The sequence below is a fragment of the Alligator mississippiensis genome, chromosome 5, assembly GCF_030867095.1.
Source record: "Alligator mississippiensis isolate rAllMis1 chromosome 5, rAllMis1, whole genome shotgun sequence".
In the NCBI taxonomy this organism is placed as follows: Eukaryota; Metazoa; Chordata; order Crocodylia; family Alligatoridae; genus Alligator; species Alligator mississippiensis.
Window position 1 is genome coordinate 85,862,893 of NC_081828.1, and position 16,543 is coordinate 85,879,435.

Below are 16,543 nucleotides of genomic sequence, written 5' to 3' on the forward strand. Positions count from 1 at the left end.
ACACTCTTTTCTCTTAGATGATAAAAAGAGTGGCTTCCTGTTGTGCTGGCCGGTAGGGCTCTTCTGACTGACTAACAAACAGTCTTTAAAAATACAAGGATCGATCATGATTCCAAATTGGGTCCTTTGGAAAAGCAACATAATGGCAGACAGTTCTTACCTGTATGTCAATGGTTTTACCCAAGGCAAGGTTGTTAGTACATTTATTTCAATGAAAAAGAACCAAGCTGCTTAAGACATCCTATTCCAATCAGGGATGAAAATGTAGACCCGTGGTGCCCAAACCTGTGGTTTACAGGCAATGCATTACGCAAGATGTCTTGGCATTGCTTATAGCCCCAGAACATGTTGCTCTCCAAAGATGCACATTCACTCAGTCTGACAGGCAGCAAAGTATATCTTCCGCATGTTATGTGTGCAGTATGGTTACCCATGGGCCAGCAAAGGTCAGGGACCAGATCTGGGATGGGGAATTGCTTTACTGGAGCTCTGCATCTGGGCTGCCTCCAACCCAGCATGTGCTGCCACAACTACTGCAGTCACCACTCTGCCCCCAGCAGTGCTTCCACTGCCACCAGTCATAGTACAAGTGAAGCCCCCTGCACTGCCAAAGCTTCTTGAAGATGCCCCTCTGGCTCCACAGGACAGATAAAATGGCTCTGTAGGCTGGCTCTGACCCTAGCTTTTCAGTAACCACTTGCCACCACATTTTTCTTGTGAGTTAGCCCTCATGCAAGGACCACCAGCCCAGTCTAAGGAGGGAGGGAGGGGCTTCTCCAATGGCACAGTGCTATAATCAGGTCCTTTTCACCATGCTCTATCCTTGCTACAAACATGGCAGGGAAATAGGGCTACAGGAAAATTGATACATTCAGCATGTCCCACTGAATTCAGATGTGTGGGGCAGTTTTCAGTGGTGTGAAATCTGAGCAAGCAAAGAGCACTGAGCAAGCAAAGAGCACTTAGAACTTCGTGCAAAGAAACAGGCCCTGCACTGGGGCACCGCAAGATTATGAGGAAGCAGAGGTGGGATTTAAGCCGCTGCTGCATATGCATCCACACATACACCCTTAATGTTTTGCAGATCAGCCCAAAACCCAGGTTGTGGCCTGTAGGATTAGAAGACAAGGAAAGAAAAGTTTGCATGATGCAGGGGATAAAGGTGGGTAAAATAACAGCTGGAAAAACTGATTGAAGAGCCTGTAGTGCTCCTTGTTTAATATAGCTACCAGCAACAAATCCAGATCCAAACAATCTGGGTTTTTTAAGCTTGGATCTGTAGGGGGAAAAAGCAGATGCAGCTGTTTAGAAGGAAAGACTACACCTACACTGATCTTTATATTCACAACTTGTAAATTTGCAAATGAATATACAAAGTCACCGCAGTTTACAGCTCCCCCCACCCCCAACAAGCTAGCACAAGGAATACAATTATGCATCTGGATTTTGAATAGTCCTATCTTCCAAAGTAGAACAACATGCATATATCTTATATAATAACTGCAGACTCCTCGTGCGATATATTAATATTTTTGATGGGGTTAAGAGTTCCAAGAGCTTCTACAGTGCAAGCAGGTCTCTTGGGTATTCTGTGGCATAAAAGGATAGCATTTTGAAGCAAACACTGCTAAATTCTGTGTCTGTACTAATATTTTGCATTTCCATGAAAGCTCTTCCCTTTTCTGCTGTCTCACACCTAAACACAGGAATTTGGCTTATAGTCATACTGTCTGATGTACAATTCATTGGTGATCATTGTTCCTGAAGATTACTTCTGTGTGATGATTATTCTACATTGTCTAGATAACCCAGCTCTGTAGCCTTTAGCAGGTATAATGCTGTTTGACCAGGACTGCTCAGAATCTCCTTGCCCTGTACCGCGCCAAGGGAGGAGGGAACTTGTTAGCTGCAACAGGTTCATGATTTCAGCTTCCTAGGATACATACAAATATTTGCTACACCTGGTCTAGGTTTAGGCAGCTTACTTTAAGGGATAAAAGGATAAAAGGATCCTCCCCAGGGGTGGCCATTAAACCCTGGGTGCCCCTGCTTAGCCCTTGTCACCTCTGCTTTCTTTGGGGCCATCTCCTCTTCAACTCACCTGCTACACCTTGCTGTAATAATACCTTTTTCAAAAGGAGGCTGCCTCAGGGCTCCCCAAGCCAGATTTCACAGACATTTGTGCTAGAAGGGACCCTGGAGGATCATCAAGTCAAGGCCACTGCCCAGGGGCAGGAAGTCAGCAGGGATCATAGGATCCCAGCAAGATAAACATCCAGAAGTGTCTTGAAGGCACTCAAAGTGGCTACTTGAACTGCCTCCGGTGGCAGTCTATTCCAAACCTTGGGGGCTCGGACAGTAAAGAAGTTCTTCCATATGTCCAGCCTGAAACAGTCACAGAGGAGTTTGTGACCATTCGATCTTGTGACCCCTTGGGGCACTCTGGTGAACAGACATTCCCCCAGATCCTGATGACCACCCCTGATAAACTTATAGGTGGCCACCAGATCACCCCTGAGCCTGCGCTTTTCTAGGCTGAAGAGCCCCATAGCTCTCAGCCTGTCATCAGAATGTTTGTTTTCCTGATCTCTGATCATGCGCGTGGCTCTCCTCAGGACTCTCTCAAGCTTCTCCACGTCCTTTTTGAGTTGTGGAGCCCAAAACTGGACGCAGTACTCCAGCTGCAGCCTCACCAAGGCCGAGTACAATGGGAGAATGACGTCCCAGGATTTGCTTGAGAAGCATCTATGGATGCAAGCCAGTGTTTTGCTCGCTTTACTAGCCGCAGCATCACATTGAAGGCTCATGTTCATCTTGTGGTCAATCATGACCCCCAAGTCCCTTTCATCTGTAGTGCTAATCAGTGTAGCACTGCTGAGCCTATAAGCATGGTGCAGGTTTTTCCTCCCAAGGTAGAGAACCTTGCATTTTTTTTATGTTAAACACCATCAGGTTCTCATCTGCCCATTTCATGAGCCTGTCAAGATCTGCCTGGATCACCCTCCTGTCCTCAGGTGTGGATGCTTTACCCCAGAGTTTGGTGTCATCAGCAAACGTGGCCAGCCTGCTTCTGACACCGATGTCTACATCATTGATGAAGATGTTAAAAAGTAAAGGCCCTAGGACAGAGCCTTGAGGGACCCCACTGGTCACAGGGCACCACAACGATTAAGTTGCATCAAACACCACCCTCTGGGTCCTGCTGTGGAGCCAATTCCCCAGCCAATGGATTGTGGTGAGGTCGAGGCCGCAGTTAGCCAGTTTTGCCAAGAGGTGATCATGGGATACCAAATCAAAGGCTTTTTTAAAGTCAAGATATATGACATCAATCTCTTCCCCCTTCTCCAGGTGATAGGTCACCTGATCATAAAAGGAAATGAGATTAGTCAAGCAAGACCTACCTGCAACAAACCTGTGCTGGGTATCCCTCAGGATATTGCCGTCAGCTAGCCTGTATAGGATGGCCTCTTTGATAATCTTTTCCAAGACCTTCCCCAGGATACAGGTCAGGATGATGGGTCTGTAATTTGTCAGATCCACTTTCCTGCCTTTTTTGAAGATAGGCACCACATTGGCTTTCTTCCAATCATTGGGCACTTCACCAGAGTGCCAGGAGTTCTCAAAGATCCGTGCCAGGGGCTGAGCTATGATGCTTGCCAGCTCTTTGAGTACCCTTGGGTGTAAACCATCGGGGCTGGCTGACTTGAAGGTATCCAGCCTGTCAAGGTGTTCCTTCACAAGGTCAGCTTTGATGGATGGTAAGGAATTTCCCTCACCCAGGCCTCCCTGTTCTGCAGTGGGCAGGGGCATCCCATGGGACTGGTGAAAAACTGATGCAAAGTATCCATTTAGCAAGTTTGCTTTTTTCTGGGCATCGGTTGTCAGTTGTCCCATCTGGTTTAGCAGGGGTCCAATGTTGCCCTTGCTTTTCCTTCGGCTCCCCACATATCTAAAACAGGACTTTTTATTATCCTTGATATTTGTAGCTAGCTGGAGTTCCATTGCAGTCTTGGCTTTCCTGGTTTGCTCCCTGCAGGTCCGGACCGCACCAGAGTATTCCTCCTTGGTGGTGGTTCCAGTCCTCCATCCTTTGTGTGTCTTCCCTTTAAGATGTAGGAGGTCCGCTAGTTCCCTGGAGAACCAAGGGGGCTGCTGTGCCCTTTTGCTGCCTGTCCTCCAAGACAGGATAGACTTTGCTTGTGCATCCAGGATCGCTCCCTTGAGGAGCAACCACTCATACTGAACTCTCCTCCCCTTTGGGTTGTGGCCCTTTAGGGCCTCACTGACAAGCCTCCTGAGCTTGTCAAAGTCAGCTTTCCTGAAGTCAAGGACTTCTGTATTACTGACTGACTTTCCAGCTTTACGGTGGATGGTGAAGAAGATCAGCTCATGGTCACTGTCACCCAGCTTCCCTTCAATCATTAGGTCACTGATTAGGATGTCACCAGTTGCTAGTACCAGGTCAAGCAGCGCTTTACCTCTTGTCAGCCCGCAGACTTCCTGCGTCAGATAGAGGTTATCCTACTCATGAGAGAAATCTTTGTGCCCACTTGGATTTGGCTGAGCACTCCTCCCATGAGATGTCTGGGTAGCTAATGTTTCCCATGACAACCATACATCAGGAGCGTGCGGCCTCAGCCAATTCTCTGGAAAACTCCTGGTCAAGATCTTGACCCTGGCTAGGGGGTCGGTAGTAGACTCCCACCATAGTATTCCCTGTGCTGTGTTCTCCATGGATTTTAACCCAGAGGGTCTCAAGTCCACCATTGGTGCCAATGTCAGCTTGCAGGGATGCGTAGCTTTCCCTGACATAGAGAGCAATGCCCCCGCCCCTTTTGTCCACTCAATCCCTCCTGTACAGGATATAGCCATCTATACCTGTGGCCCAGTCATAGGTGGAGTCCCACCAGGTCTCCATTATCCCTATGACATCATAGTTATTTGCGTTTAGCAGGAGGACAAGTTCCTCCTGTTTGTTCCCCAAGCTCCTGGCATTTGTGTATAGGCACGCAAGTGTCCCCTTGGGGGTGCTTGCCTTGCCTACAGTTCATTCCAGGGCTGGGGCAGGGGTGGGATCTCTTAAGTGCCTTGGTCTGCTGGCTTTGCAAGGGTTGCTCAGCAGGCCAGCAGTGGTGGTAGTCCCCCCATCCCCCGGCGGGCTTAGTTTAAAGCCCGGTGGAGCAGGTCAGCCACAATGGCTGAGAAGAGCCTCATCTGCAGCGGAGAGAGGTGGAGGCCGTCCCTTCCCAGCAGCTTGCTGCCTCTCTCACCAAAGAGTGGACTGTGGCCATGGAAGCCAAAGCCTTCCCAATGGCACCAGCACCGCAGTCTTTGGTTAACTACCTGGATCCTCCTCTTCCTCCTCAGTCCATAGCCTGAGACTGGGAGGATTGGAGAAAACACCACCTGAACCCCCAGACCCTTTAGCCCCACTCCCAAATCCCTGTAGCGCCTCATGACCTGGCTAGGAGCACTCCAAGCCATGTCATTGGTGCCCACATGGATGAGGAGCATGGGATAGTGGTCAGTGGGCTGGAGGAGCTTAGGGATCTTCTCCTCAATGTCTCGTATCCTGGCTCCTGGGAAGCAGCAAACTTCCCAGGATAAGGGGTTGGAGCGGCAAATTACCTCCTCAGTCCCCTTCAGGATGGAGTCTCCCACGAGAAACACTTTGCGTTTTGTCTTGGGGAGAGTGGGGGTGGTAGGTACAGTACAGCCCGTGTTGCCTGAGGGAGCTGGCAACTCAGCAAGCTCTGCTGGGGCTGCAAGAGGTTCATACCTGTTGCAAAGCTCCAGCAGGGCAGGGGCCTTGGTGAGGTGGGCCCTGGGGCCCTTGACCACCTTGCTCCAACCCCTGGGCTGTACAGTAAGGGAGGTCCTCGAGTCCTCCCTTGTCCTGGAGGGAGACCGTGGTCTGCCCTCCATCTCCCGGGGGAGAAGGGCCTGGCAGTAGGAGTCAATCTCCTGCTCACAGTCCCTGATGGCACGCAGTCTCTGGACTGTGGCCTGGAGCTCCTCCAGCTGGCGTGCCAGAGACCCCAAAAGGGAGCAGACTTCACAAGGGGAGGTGGCCATGGTCCTGGGCCCCAGAGCCAGAAAGAGCAACAGGCAGCTCCCACAGCCAAGAGCCAGAGGCTCCGTCTGCGTGGAGCCCAGAACCATGGGTTCCATCTGGGTGGAGGCCTCTGAGGTGCCAGAGCGGGGGGCTGCAGACCTTGAGGGAACCCTCTGGGTGCATCACGTGCCCATCCACATCATGCCACTGGTAGGCTGGCTGCGGCTGGGTCTGTCTACTCTGGGGGGCTCAGAGGTAGGGCCTTGGGCCCTCTGGCGCACCCTCCTGCACAAACTCCCATGCTAACTTGCGTGCCAGGCCCAGGAGCGTGCCTGTTTGCATGGTCTGTTTTCAAGTCTCCGGTCGCGCGGATCCCAGGGGGGCTGGGTGAAGTGGGGGGGTGGGGGGGAAGATGTTACCCTCCTTGGCCCACTCAGCCCACCCCCAGCTGACTAGGTCCCTCCCTCCACGGGCCCCTGCAGGCCATGGCTCATCAGGGGTCCTGGGGTCTCTGCTGGGGTCCCTAGGCTCACAGGGATGCAGTGGGCTTACACCTGTGCATCTCACACTGGAGCCAGGACACTAATGAGGCTTCTGCAATTGCCAGGCCCTTTTTAAACAGCGTGCATACTCATGAGTATAGCTGTCCCTACTTATCACTTTAAGAGATAATTATGTGGCCTTCTCATCTCCCTTTTTAGCAACACCCAAGCCTTGCAGATGTTACCGATCACTCACTAGCTCAGGCCTGCATCCGCTGGTCCTCCTGGGCTCAGGCCTCTGTCTCCTTCTCCCCACACCTGAGCACTTTGCCCATCTTGGCTACTTCTGGCCACAGCCTTGGGTCCCTGTCCCCGTTTCTACCTCTTGGAGGCACTGGGCCTTTGGCCCTGTCTCCACCTTCCTCTGGGCTGTGGCTCACTGCCTCTGACAGTCTGGCTGTGGCCCGCTCTTGACCTTTGACCCCTACTTCTGGGGTCAAAATAAGTAACTTTGGATGAGGGGAGGGGATGGCAGGATTGGGGGGAAGAGGGGAGCTAGTGGTTCTGAGGAGGCTGGCAGGTCCTTGGAGGTCATATGGTGGGTCTGCAGGGGGTGGAGGGGCTGCTCAGTTGGCAGCCTCCACTCTCCCTACAGTCTCAACCCCTAAATGATCAGTCTTACTTACCCCAGACCAGTTGCTAATTAGAAGCCTTGCTGTAGCCCTGTTGCTCAGGAGCTCTTCCCTCCACAGCTCTCAAGGCTAGATTGCCCACTCAGATCGAACTCTGGCTTATATCCTGGTAGCCCAGCCCCTTTAGGTCATGTGGCTTCTAATTGCTGCCTGCCATGCCTGAAGGAGGCTTCTCACACAGCCTGCCTTCTCTCAAAGTAGCAGAAGAACCAAACCTCCTGCTACACGGTAACTCCACCCCCGCCCCCCTCCCCGATGCTGCTCTGGACCTTTTGCTTCCCTGCAGCCTGGTTCTATAGCGCAGTGAGGAAGGTATGCAGCATCATCCAATTACTTCTCCCTTGTAGAGAAAACTGCAGAACAAGAGGCAGCAGCAGGCAGGTCCCAGAAGGACAGGCAGTCAAAAAAGAGCTTGAGAAAAACAATAGAGCAAAAAAACTAAATTCTGTGTTCTCTTGGAAAAATACCAGATTTCATAGCTGCACAGTCACATCGCCCATACAGTCATGCATGAGAAGACTGGGGCAAGTCACACCTCTCAGGGCTGTTGTTACAGGTTCGCTACAGATACAGATGGGCACTAGTTTACATTTAGGTCGTATTCTTTGGAGAGTAACTTATTAACCAGAAACCTCAGAAATATAATTGGGTTCTCTTTCCCACCCCACTCCAACAAACGAGGCTGCTCCGGCACACTGTAATTAGAATGAGTTAATCAAGTCCGCCAAGGCACGATAATTACCGTGCTCCAGCAGACTCCAGTATCATGTGCATCAGTGTCCCCATGCTGAAAATGGTAGTGGGGGCACTTTAACTAAAGCTCATTTGACAAGCTTTAGTTAAAGCACCCCCACCACCATATTTCAGCATGGGGACACTGATACACATGATGCTCCGGGCACTTTAATTAGAGTGGCTCTCAGAGCCCCTCCAATAAAAGCCCCCCCCCCCCCCCCCACCTCCCAGAGTACTTGTATAAACACTCTAGAGAGAAATTTGGTTCCCTAGAGCCAAATTCAGTCACATACACTGCATTCTGAGACGCTTTGTTTTCTGAAAAAATAACGTACATCTTCTTCAGAGATGGTTAAACTTTAGTCTATTTGCAAAAAGTGCCAGTGTTAGTACCACAATGGCACGTAAAAATATGCACAAACTTGAAGAAGTGCTGAAATAAATGACCACCTGCTCAGACTCTGTCACATGGATCAAGGGGTCTGACTTTAGCCATATGATTTAAAAAAAATGTCACCTACAGTCTTTTGTCATGAATGTGACTCAGAAACTTTTTATGAATATAGTTGATTTCCATATCAAGGTCTGATAGGCAATTGCTTATTATTGTCACATTCTGCAATTTCATCAACTGTGAACAGGTCTTTCACCCTCTTTGATGTCACTGCATGCAGTTTATGTGTTTTCTAATCTTCTATTGAAAGCAGCAGATACTGGGTATGTTTAATTCTCTTCTTTAGTAGTCTTTGAGATATCCATAAAACTGTGGCTCTTTCAAAGCAGCTCTCTTATGCTTCCTTCCTTGAAGAATTCTCCTATCCCATACCTGACCTGTGAGTGCTAATTCCTGACTAGCTCCATATAACAAACAATTTAATACAGAACAGAGTAAATCTTTCTATTAATGTCTGTCCAATTTTAATTTTGCTTTGTATTCACTTTCCACGATTACTGAAATGTTTGAGCTTTACTAGCATAAATACACGCAAAAACGTTTTTTTAAACTTCAGTGCAACTTTCAGGTTCTAAATACAACTGTGTAACTCATGACGGGTTTTGCATTGTGTAAATTAGTTACGTTTATCTACCCATCTGAGAACAGGAAAGATCTATGTAATGTATCTATTAACTGATCAGTGTAATAAACTCCCACAAAGGAATGAAAACTATGTTTCACAACATACAAGTCTTGCACCACATCTGCACAGGGTTACTATGCTCCAGATCAGTGCCCTCAAGCATGGTGTGATGCACTGGGCATACTGCTTCCTTAAACCTGAAATCATGGAGCAACATCCACTTAATGCAGCAGGCAAGTTAATTAGCTCTGTCACTCAGCTGTGCTAATTAGTTCACCTGATGTACTGCTGCATATATATGGCTAGATTGCTTCCAGTTTAAGAAGTGCCCAGCTTGGGGGAATGCAGCATGCTTAGAGGATGGGGCATGTTAATCTTATGTCAAATGTGGCCTTACAGATGCTGAAGAGCACCTGCCTCTACAAGTAGCTTCCCTGAAACCAGCAGGTAAGAGAATCAACCTTCATCACTAAGAAGTCACCATCAAAATTATCAAGTTCCTGTAAGACCTGCACCTGGAGCACATTTTGTGGGACCAGTATGTAAATAATTTCAAGAATAGTTTCAAGTTTGTTCATAACTGATTTAAAAAAAAAAAGAATGTATGTAATTTTTTCCCCTCTTCATCTTACACGTGATTCTTTCAGCTCTGCTCCAGGCATCATTTCTTTGACTTAGGAGGTAATGGAGGTTATGCATAATGTGGCTACTCTGAATTTTAATGCTCTATCCTGTCCCTGACTGCTGCACAGCAATATGTGTACTAGCAATATCATGTGGTAACTGTTTATGTTTGTCCCCTATTGCATATTTTCAGAGTGTAAATTCGTAAAGCAGAACAAATACAGAGAAGTGAGTGGTCATGAGGAAAATAATCAGCCTAGAAAGCACTAGTGAACACCTCTTTTGCCAGAAAACTCACTCACTCTATTTAAAAGCTTTATATTAGGCAGAATGAAAACTTCCCATGGTGCCCAAATTCTTGTGGGGATATACTACTGACCAAGACTACTTACCTATTACCCTTTTAACAAAAATTCATAGGAACAACTGAGGTTATGTATTTATGCTAGGTCTAAATAAACTGGATTAGAAGCAGTCAAGCCACAGCAAATTGGAGTTACACAGGTTAATTTGCTCTGCGTCTCAGGAACCACCAATAAACAGCTTCTGATAACTGCACTGGCCCATTTAGACATAGCTCTGTTCTCACTGCACTGCAGTGTGCAGCATAGACATACTGTGGGTTCTGGGATGGACTCTTTATTCTCTGGACAATTTTCTAACTGATTTTAAACCCTGTTCAGCTTCAGTTGGCTTAAAATTTATTAGAGACAATCTGATGCCTTGAGCCATTGTTACTGATATGGTTTCATATCAGTAATGTATGGCTCTAACCATATCCTAGGACCAACTGAACTAGTAACAGCAGAAGGTCTGGAAATATCTTGGACTTGTTGAGGTGTACAAGATCCATCGCCTTCAGATTGTTTCAATGGACATATCATTTGTTATTAACAGTCAGGTTTTTTCCAGCTTTACTCAAATCAAGTATTTGACTATATGTATCTCAAAAGAAGTAAATGGACCAGAATTTTAGTGGAGCCTTGACTAGTACATGCAATGTTTTACATACAAGTATATTTTGGGGCAGTGACTGTCAGGCAGCTAAAAGAATCGATATATGCCCAAGTGGAAGTTTTCCCATGAAATTCTAGCCCTGGTGTACACAGGTTTGACTTGCAAAGCTACTGCAGGGCCTTCTGTATACTAAATTGTTGGTGCATTAGTGGAGCCTGGGAGTTGAAGATCAGGCTCTGGGGGTTTTATCCAGAGGGTCCTGAATAAATCTACAGCTGAAAATGCAGCTGCAGGAGAAATGTTCTGAAAGCTTGGCAGACCAACCCGTGCCACTGAGAGCTGAGGAGATGATGCATAGAAAGAAACTACAGTCCTCAAACCAAAAGTCTCCCACTTTGGAGCTGAGTAACATCTGGGCTGGGTGATGCTATGAATAAAAAATGGGTCATTTCATATGCAAAGGAGATTTTTCTGAGAACTAATGAGACTTGTGAGTTTCAGTCAGGCTTGGAGATATATTTTCCCTCACTTGGGCAGGACCTGACAAGGAATGGACTTATATTTAGGAGGAAGTAAATATGACTTTTGAACCCCAGAAGTCTGGAGTTCACTAAAGTACCCCAGTGCCCGCATGCTGTCTTGAGCGAGTCCAGAAGAGAGCCACGCACATGATCAGAGGGCAGGAGAACAGGCCTTATAACGAGAGGCTGAGAGCCATGGGACTCTTCAGCCTGAAAAAGCACAGGCTCAGGGGGGACCTGGTGGCTGCCTATAAGTGTATAAGGGGTGTCCATCAGGATCTGGGGGAACACCTGTTCACCAGAGCTCCCCAAGGGATGACAAGGTCAAATGGTCACAAACTCCTCCAAGACCATTTCAGGCTGGACATAAGGAAGAACTTCTTTACTGTCTGAGCCACCAAGGCCTGGAACAGACTGCCACCAGAAGTGGTGCAAGCACCTACTCTAAACTCCTTTAAGAGACATTTGGATGTTTATCTTGCTGGAATCCTTTGACCCCAGCTGACTTCCTGCCCCTGGGGCAGGGGGCTGAACTCGATGATCTGCCAAGGTCCCTTCCAGCCCTAATATCTATGAAATCTATGAAAAGCCTGATTCAATTCCCAGGGAAATCAGTGGGGACTTTCCACGGATTTCAGCTGAACTTGGGTTATGCCTCTGATGATCCAGTTTAGAAATCTTACAAGAAACAGCATCTTAGTTAACTCTACTACTTAGTAGTAGTGGTCAGGTTTTATTTTCCCTGCCCACTAGCTAAGCAGAGCTTATGGGGCCAAATAAAAATCTGGTTTTGCTTATCAAGTTTCTAAGGCTTATCAGTTGCAAAATGGTCATTGGCTTGCATCTGTTGTCACCGCTGGGATTACTGTTGTCACCACCGATATTAACCAGGCTTGGAACTGGTTAGAGATCAGATGGAATAAGTTTGTTCATTCCAGTATCACCACCGGCATTACTGTAGTACACTGGCAAGAAAACATCTTTGGAAAACAGCCTTACATCAAACCACCAAGCATCACCTGCAATTCTTACCTTATAAAGGAGCACTTATCTCTGTATTCAGAATCAGATTGACTAGAGGATGTGATAGAAAAATCAAATGTCCTTTGTTTCATTAAGAATACTTTCAGTTCAAAATCACTAGTTCATTCAACCCTGTCTGAGAATACTTCCTTTGGGAGTAGATAGCATTCTTATCTAATGTTATCCTGTTATTTAGATAAAAGGTAAGACAATATATAGATGACTGGCCAGGAGCAAGTATATCTTTTATGTCAGCCTGGCTTCTGGTACCCAAAGAATGATTCGTTCAATTTGTATCGTTTCCTAACCCCTTGTGGAGTAGTTTATTTAGGACTGTGTCATTATGCTCTTGACTGATGGGCCAAGATGGTCACTACAGAAGTGGGGGGGAAAAGAAAGCCAGAGAGAGTATTCATGAAAAGGGGGTGCATCACATTTGAGTTTATCATCAGCAACTATGCCAAAAGTCTTCACCCTTTTTTCCTCCCAGAAAACCTATGCTAGCCTATGGTTTTTCTTTCTTTTGGGGTTTGGATTCATTGGAATGGCTGCACTTTCTCTTTTTTGAGCTTACCTCTGCCTAAATACCTGATTCAGCTGTTTATCCTGTTTGGGGTCCATACCCATTTGCCATGTTTTACCATTAATCCAGCTTCTTGGATCCACTGGAGCACCTCTGTTACTGAGTGCTTTGCTAATGCTTATGGACACCAAACAGAATAAGCAACTGAATTAGGTATTTAGGCTGGTAAATGTGGTTCTCAACCTTTTTTTGCACCAGGACCCATTTGTAAACATTGACAGCCAGTCCTGACTCGGTGCCCCTTACTCCCAACCCACTGCCCCCATGCCTCAGCCCCCCAGTGCATGGGGTGGGGGGGGGTTGCTGGGTCAAGCAGCCCACTGCAGGCTGGAACGCTGACAGCCCGCAAGGGAAAAGCCAGATTTTCCCACTGTTTTCTCCTTTAAAGGAGAATCCATTTTAAAAGTTTGTTCACAGCTTTCATATATTCTTGTGACCCACTTTTGGGAAATTCTGCTGTAGACAACTGTATAACCTAATTGTGCAGATGTACATTCTTCACATCAATTTAGAGAAATGTCCATTCATCCCTGAAATGTGGCATGTAGTATGGACAGAAGGAGAGTGAATTGATACTGACCCCCCAAGTTTTTAAATGCAATTTACTCCTTTGATTCTGGCAACTAAGCAACTTTTGCTAATAACCTTTACTCAAATCTAAGGTAGAGATAAATTCCAATCACCTACCCATTCAGCTAACTTTATATGCAGTCTGGGCTGGAAGTCAAATTGTCATGAACACCACATGCCCCTGGAGGCTGGGGCGGGGGGGGGGGGCACGGCAAGCCCCTGCAGGAGGCAGCAGTGCTGTTGGCAGTGGGGGGGCAGAGGGGATGGCGAGCGCCAACTGGCAGTCAGCAACCACCCGCAGACACCATCAGTGGCATTGGCAGCGGCCAGTGGCGATCACAGGCCACCCACAGATGCCACCCACAGTGTCGGCGGTGAGGGGGGCTGGCGAGTGGTGACCACCCGCCTCTGGCAGTGTTGGTGGTGCCTTTTCTCAGGGGGTGCACCGCCATGCTCAGGGGGTGCACATGCACCTGCATGCACCCCTTACACATTGCCAATGCAAATTGTGATACTATATTAAGTTTTCCAAAATCCATATAATGTAGATCCATCTTTTTGGATGCTAGAACTTGCCTATTTGCTTGTAGAATGCTTGATTGCCCACACCATCAACACTGTTTCCACTTCCTGTGAAACTGCAGTCAGTTGATGTGGTGTTCAGTTATGTCATTAACATTTGGAAAGAAATCCTTCCAAGTAGTAGTGGGCTGCTATCTCAGCCTTGTAGTAAATAAAGAAGCATATTTCCTCAGACTCTTTTGTAACTCTTTCTCTCCCAGCACAGACAGGTACTCTTTCAGACAGCCAGGCTTGTCTTCTTTCTATGTGTTAAGAGTAGTCGATTTTGGCCACAATATCTTCTGGTATTTTATGTGCTTCTTTTAAAATTCTCTCTGAAGCTGTCTTATACCTCAGGATGCTTTCCTCAGTTTCTCTTAGGCCTAGCTACCCACCTTCTTCTGCCTGCTCAAGAGCTGATTTCCTTCATGATTCTCCTTCAATCCCAGTCTTTATGGGTATTACTTCTCCCTCCCCTGGTTTGGCCTGTATAACCCAAAATCCCTCTCTTCCCCCAGCAGCCTTTGAGAGGATTGGATGTAGCTTCTTGGGTACCCTGCCTTCCCCACTTCGCCCCATCACATAAAAGCTCACATTACCCATGTCTACATACCAGCTTACCGTACCAGGCAGTGGTGCATCCAAACCCACCACAGTCATCCATGTGAGCTTCCTTCTGAGCAGAAGCATAATGCCTATGTCCAGTTGGGCTAAATGGTGTTGCTGGGTAACAGTGCCAGTTTGCCCATGCCCATATTATGGCAGTGTCATACAGATGTGCCACCACAAATTCCACCAAATCAGGAAAGCATGTTTGAAGGTGCCACTGCTGGGCAGGGTAAGTTGTGGTCTTACATGTCCTCAATCACAGGAACTAAACAGCCAAGCCTTTAAGTGGGGCATAGTGTGTCATTGCTACTTACCACTCACACGTGTGTATGTGCGTTCTGTACAGAAGTGCAGCTTGGGGCACTGCCAGCCCTTGTACATGAGAGTGGGGTTTGGAAATGGCCCAACTCTGTTATAAGCAGGTTTAACACAGGAGTGAATGGTGGTGAAAAACCAATGCAGGAACAGTAGGGGCCTTAATTCTTCACCAAGGCTGGGGCTCCCTCTGTAAGGGACAAGGACCCACCACATGTCAGGGACAACTGCTGGAACGTTCACTCCTGATATCTCTGAGCATAGTTAGAAACCACTCACTCCGAGAAACCAAGATGCCTTCTCCTCAGACACACAGAATTTTCACTATATTTATGGATTATATATTATTTATACTGTTTGTCATTTGTCTGAAAAAATGGTGAAGTGATTGTGAATATGAGTGCCAGTCAACTGTTTCTATTTATTTCCATTCCTCCCCTTTTGATAACAGTTTCAGTGTAGATAAACTCCAAGTTGTATACAGGTTGACCTTACATGTTTTTTATCCATTATAAACATGAATTATTTCATACTAGATGCTGCTTTCACTTAATTGTTTGATTCTCATAATAGAAAACTAATACATGGCCTTGGCTTTATTTAGTGAATTTAACTTGTGATTTTACCTGGCTATTAATAGACTAAATAGTAATATTATGAGGTTTTCTTTTCTCCCCCTGTAATACTTTAGTTTGATTAAAGCTTTATTGAGGTAAAATTCCACATGAAAAGCAATTTACCTCTGCTCTTATCAGAGTTAACTGCACATGTTTGTTGTACCGTAATGTATTTTCTATCCACAGCTTAGCTGCAGTGCTTTATCATATGAACCAAGTTAGATTTAATCAGATTTAATTTGTGTTGTGAATTTTAAGATGTTGCTTCAATTAAGCAGAATAAATCAGAGCATTTGGGGGAAAAAAGTAAAGTTGATTAGATAATGCCAGCTCTGAGTTGGTCACTCAGTGCTCCTTCTGCTTCTCTCCTCATCCAAATATGCCTCCTTTTTTCCCCCACTTTATATTTTATAAAGGAGTTCCGCTCTTCATGGAAGTGAGAAACTTGAAGTAATATCATCAGGTTGTAACGCCATCATGCACTTCAGTTCTGACCTGTTTTAGTTCTGCAATGCTAGTTGTAGGCTTTTTCAAGGCAGTGGCCAACAATTATTGTGACTTTATAAAATTTAATGCACTTATCTTCCTTCAGAATTCATATTTTCTGTAGCTCTATGACCACTCAATCCGTTCTTTTCTGAACTCAGTCCATCTCTTATTACAGACAGCTGAGGCTGCCTGTCCCTCGTTTCCACGCACTCCTCTGTCCCATATATATGGCTCAATGACTTAATAGTGTTGTCAACCTTGTGTACAAGGAGTAGCTACACAGCAGAAGGCTAATATGGAAAAGGACAGTCAGAACTTTGCAACTAAAGGGAAATACCCTTTGCCTGATTAACGTGGAGCTTACTGCCACAAGACATCACTGAGGATAAGATCTCAACAGGGTCCAAAATAGGAGTTCAGATATTGGCATAAACAAATGTGTGTGTTTTAGCTAGGTTAAAAATATGTAAAGGATGTCAACTTTTTTTCCCTAGGACAAAAAACAAATTGCCATTCATTGCCTAATCACTTATTTGACATATTGGCTACCAGGACACAGAGGGTGCATCTACACTAGATGGTATGGTGCCACGGTGATGTAGTGTTGGCAGGCAAAAACTGTGATGCTGCA